The sequence below is a fragment of the Arachis stenosperma genome, chromosome 3 (genome assembly GCF_014773155.1).
Source record: "Arachis stenosperma cultivar V10309 chromosome 3, arast.V10309.gnm1.PFL2, whole genome shotgun sequence".
NCBI classification, from domain to species: domain Eukaryota; kingdom Viridiplantae; phylum Streptophyta; class Magnoliopsida; order Fabales; family Fabaceae; genus Arachis; species Arachis stenosperma.
Genome location: NC_080379.1, coordinates 84,174,795 through 84,180,031, shown reverse-complemented (window position 1 = coordinate 84,180,031; position 5,237 = coordinate 84,174,795). Strand labels below are relative to the sequence as shown.

General features: G+C 35.0%; 1 non-coding gene across 1 annotated transcript; it reads left to right on the top strand.

Moving 5' to 3' along the window:
• The first annotated feature begins 332 nt into the window (after positions 1–332).
• On the top strand, positions 333–440 carry LOC130972108 (small nucleolar RNA R71). The gene has a single exon (XR_009083306.1). It is a non-coding gene; the product is annotated as a small nucleolar RNA R71 (small nucleolar RNA).
• Positions 441–5,237: the final 4,797 nt, after the last annotated feature.

Below are 5,237 nucleotides of genomic sequence, written 5' to 3'. Positions count from 1 at the left end.
GAAGATGCCTCTTTAGTACTGTTGGATGCATTTTGCCATCCATTCAGACTTTGAGAAATCATGTTGACTTGCTGAGTCAACATTTTGTTTTGAGCCAATATGACATTCAGAGCATCAATTTCAAGAACTCCCTTCCTTAGAGGCGTCCCATTATTCACAGAATTTCTCTCAGAAGTGTACATGAACTGGTTATTTGCAACCATGTCAATAAGTTCTTAAACTTCTACAGGCGTTTTCTTTAGTTGAATGGATCCACCTGTAGAATAGTCCAGTGACATCTTAGAGAACTCAGATAGACCATAATAGAATATATCCAGAATGGTCCACTCTGAAAGCATGTCAGAAGGACACCTTTTGGTCATCTGCTTCTATCTTTCCCAAGCTTCATAGAGGGATTCACCATCGTTTTGTTTGAATGTCTAAACATCCACTCTAAGCATGCTCAGCTTTTGAGGAGGAAAGAACTTAGCCAAGAAGGTAGTGACCAGCTTATCCCAGGAGTCCAGGCTATCTTTAGGTTGTGAGACCAACCATGTTCTAGCTCTGTCTCTTACAACAAAAGGGAAAAGCATGAGCCTGTAGACTTCAGGATCTACTCCATTAGTCTTAACAGTCTCACAGATCTGCAAGAACTCAGTTAAAAACTAGTAGGGATCTTCTGATGGAAGTCCATGGAACTTGCAGTTCTATTACATTAGAGCAAATAGTTAAGGTTTCAGCTCAAAATTGTTTGCTCCAATGGCAGGGATTGAGATGCTCCTTCCATCAAATTTGGAAGTAGGTGTAGTATAATCACCAAGCATCCTTCTTGCATTATTGTTGTTGGGTTCGGCTGCCATATCCTTTTCTTGTTCAAAAATTTCAGAAAGGTTGTCTCTGGATTGTTGTATTTTAGCTTCTCTTAATTTCCTCTTCAGAGTCCTTTCAAGTTCAGGGTCAGCTTCAACAAGAATGCCTTTTTCTTTGTTCCTGCTCATATGAGAAAGAAGAGAACAGGAAAGGAAGAGGAATCCTCTATGTCACAGTATAGAAATTCCTTTATGTTAGTAGAAGAAAAAAGGGAATAGAAGAAGGAAAAGGTAAGAATCCAAACACAAGGGTGAAGATAGGTTCAGATTCTTTGAGATGAAGAGAAGTGTTAGTAAATAAATAAATAAATAGAAGGAGATGAGAGGGAGAGAATTTGAAAATTAATTTTGAAAAAGGGGTTAATGATTTTCGAAAAGTATAAGAAGAATTAAAATTAAAAATTAAAATTTAAAACAATTAGTTAATTAAAAGAATTTTGAAAAAGAGGGAGGTAATTTTCGAAAATTAGAGAGAGGAAAGTAGTTAGGTGGTTTTGAAAAAGATAAGATATAGTTAATACAAACAAAAAGTCAACTGGTTAGTTGAAGAAGATTTGAAAATCAATTTTTGAAAAGATAAGAAGTTGGAAAAGACATTTTAAAATCAAATTTTTTAAAAAGATAAAAAGATATGATGGAAAAGATATTTTGAAAAAGATTTTATTTTTAAAATCAAAATTGATTACTTGACTAACAAGAAACTAAAAGATATGATTCTAGAATTTAAAGATTGAACCTTTCTTAATAAGAAAGTAACAAACTTCAAATTTTTGAATCAATCACATTAATTGTTAGTAAAGTTTTTGAAAATCAAGAAATAAAGATAAGAAAAAGATTTTAAAATTTAAATTAAAAATTTTCGAAAAATTGTAAGAAAAAATGAAAAAGAATTGATTTTTGAAAAAGTTTTGAAAAGATAAGATTTTTAAAATTGAAAATTTGACTTGACTTATAAGAAATAGCTAAGTTTTTAAAAATTTTTCACTAAGTCAACTCAAATTTTCGAAATTTTGAGAAAAATAAGGAAAATATATTTTTTATTTTTAAATTTTTAATGATGAGAGAGAAAAACAAAAAAAATGACTCACAACATGAAAATTATAAATCAAAACACATGATGCATGCAAGAACACTATGAATGTCAAGATGAACACCAAGAACACTTTGAAGATCAAGATGAACATCAAGACTTATTTTTGAAAGATTTTCAAGAAAAGAAAAACATGCAAGACACCAAACTTAGAAATTTTCAATGCTTAGACACTATGAATGCAAAAATGTATATGAAAAACACCATACAGCACAAAACAATAAAATATGAAGATCAAACAAGAAAATTCATCAAGAACAACTTGAAGATCATGAAGAACACTATGAATGCATAAATTTTTGAAAAATGCAAGAACAAGATGAATATGCAATTGACACCAAACTTAAAACATGACACAAAACTCAAACAAGAATCACAAAATATTTTTGGTTTTATGACTTTATGATTTTTTGTATTTTCTTTCAATGTTAGTTTAAAGCTCTGGTCCAGGAATTAGACATGGCTTAATAGCCAGCCAAGCTTCAGCAAGGCATTACATGCATTGTGGTGATTAGTTGAAGTCTCAGTCCAAAAGAATTTAGACATGGCTTTATAGCCAGCCAGGCTTCAACATGCTTCATGAAACTCTAGAATCCTTTCTTAAAAATTTTGAAAAATTTTCGAAAACAAGTGAGAAAATTTTTTTTTTGAAAGATTTTTGAAAAAATTTTTAATAAAAAAATTACCTAATCTGAGCAACAAGATGAACCGTCAGTTGTCCAAACTCAAACAATTCCCGGCAACGGCGCCAAAAACTTGGTGCACAAAATTGTGATCTCTAACGATGGCATTCAACTTGGTATGCGCATCTACTAACTCAGCACTTTCTTCGCAACTCTGCACAACTAACCAGCAAGTTCAAAAGGTCTTCCAAGTAATAAACCTTACGTGAGTAAGGGTCGATCCCACGGAGATTGTTGGTATGAAGCAAGCTATGGTCATCTTGTAAATCTCAGTTAGGCTGATTCAAATGGTTATGGAGTTTTCGAACAATAATAATAAATAAACAGAAATTAAAGATAGAAATACTTATGTAAATCATTGATGAGAATTTCAGATAAGTATATGGAGATGCTTTATCCCTGTTGAATCTGTGCTTTCCTACTGCCTTCCTTCAATCCTTTTTACTCCTTTCCATGGCAAGCTGTATATAGGGCATCACCGTTGTAAATGGCTACATCCCATCCTCTCAGTGAAAAAGATCCAAATGCTCTTGTCACAGCAAGACTAATCATCTGTCGGATCTCGATCATGTCGGAATAGAATCCATTGATTCTTTTGCGTTTGTCATCACGCCCAACAATCGCGAGTTTGAAGCTCGTCATAGTTATTCAATCCCAGACACCTACTCGGAATACCACAGACAAGGTTTAGACTTTCCAGATTCTCATGAATGCCGCCATCAATTCTAGCTTATACCACGAAGATTCTGATTAAGGAATCTAAGAGATATGCGTTCGGTCTAAGGTAGAACGGAAGTGGTTGTCAGTCATGCGTTCATAGGTGAGAATGATGACGAGTGTCATGGATCATCACATTCATCATGGCGAAGTGCAACGAATATCTTAGAACAAGAATAAACTAATTTGAATAGAAAATAGTAGTAATTGCATTAAAACTCGAGGTATAGCAGAGCTCCACACCCTAAATCTATGGTGTGTATAAACTCCACCGTTGTAAATACATAAGGGATGGTCCAGGCATGGCCGAATGGCCAGCCCCCATGAACATGATCAATAGTCTCCTAAGATGAATAATAGATTAAAACTGAGACCAAAGATGTCTAATACAATAGTAAAATGTCCTATTTATATAGACTAGCTACTAGGGTTTATAGAAGTAAGTAATTGATGCAAAAATCCACTTTCGGGGCCCACTTGGTGTGTGCTTGGGCTGAGCTTAAGCTTTACACGTGCAGAGGCTTCTCTTGGAGTTGAACGCCATGTTGTAACATGTTTTCGGCGTTCATCTCTGGTTCGTGACGTGTTTCTGGCCTTTGACTCCATAATGCAACATGGAACTGGCATTGAGCGCCAGTTTGCGTCATCTAATCTCGAATAAAGTATGGACTATTATATATTGCTGGAAAGCTCTGGATGTCTACTTTCCAACGCTATTAAGAGCTTGCCATTTGGAGTTCTGTAGCTCTAGAAATCAATTTAGAGTGTAGGGAGGTCAGAATCCAACAGTATTAGTAGTCCTTTGTCAGCCTTCTATCAGAGTTTTGCTCAGGTCCCTCAATTTCAGCCAGAAAGTACCTGAAATCACAGAAAAACACAAAAACTCATAGTAAAGTCCATAAATGTGATTTTAGCATAAAAACCAATGAAAACGTCCCTAAAATTAGCTAGATCTTACAAAAAATAACCTAAAAACAATGCCAAAAAGCATATAAATTATCCGCTCATTAGTGAGTATCATGGATCATCACATTCTCCATATTGAAATACGAGTAAGTATCTTAGAATAGATACTAACGGAATTGATGAGCGAATAATTTGTACGCTTTTTGGCATTATTTTTAGGTAGTTTTTAGTATGATCTAGTTACTTTTAGGGATGTTTTCATTAGTTTTTATGCTAAATTCACATTTCTTGACTTTACTATGAGTTTGTGTATTTTTCTGTGATTTTAGGTATTTTCTGGCTGAAATTGAGGGACCTGAGCAAAACTCTGATAGGAGGCCGACAAAGGACTGCTGATGTTGTTGGAATCTGACCTCCCTGCAGTCAAAATGGATTTTCTGGAGCTACAGAACTCCAAATGATGCGTTCTCAATGGCGTTGGAAAGTAGATATCCAGAGCTTTCCATCAATATATAATAGTTCATGCTTTATTCGTAATTAGATGATGTAAACTGGCGCTCAACGCCAGTTCCATGCTGCATTCTGGAGTCAAACGCCAGAAACACGTCACGAACCAGAGTTGAACGCCCAAAACACGTTACAACTTGGGGTTCAACTCCAAGAGAAGCCTCAGCTCGTGGATAGATCAAGCTCAGCCCAAGCACACACCAAGTGGGCCCCAGAAGTGGATTTATGCATCAATTACTTACTTCTGTAAACCCTAGTAGCTAGTTTAGTATAAATAGAACATTTTACTATTGTATTAGACATCTTTGGTCTCAGTTTTATTTTATTATTCATCTGAGGAGACTATTGATCACGTTTTAGGGGCTGGCCATTCGGCTATGCCTGAACCTTCATCACTTATGTATTTTCAATGGTAGAGTTTCTACACACTATAGATTAAGGGTGTAGAGCTCTGCTGTACCTCAAGTTTCAATGCAATTACTACTA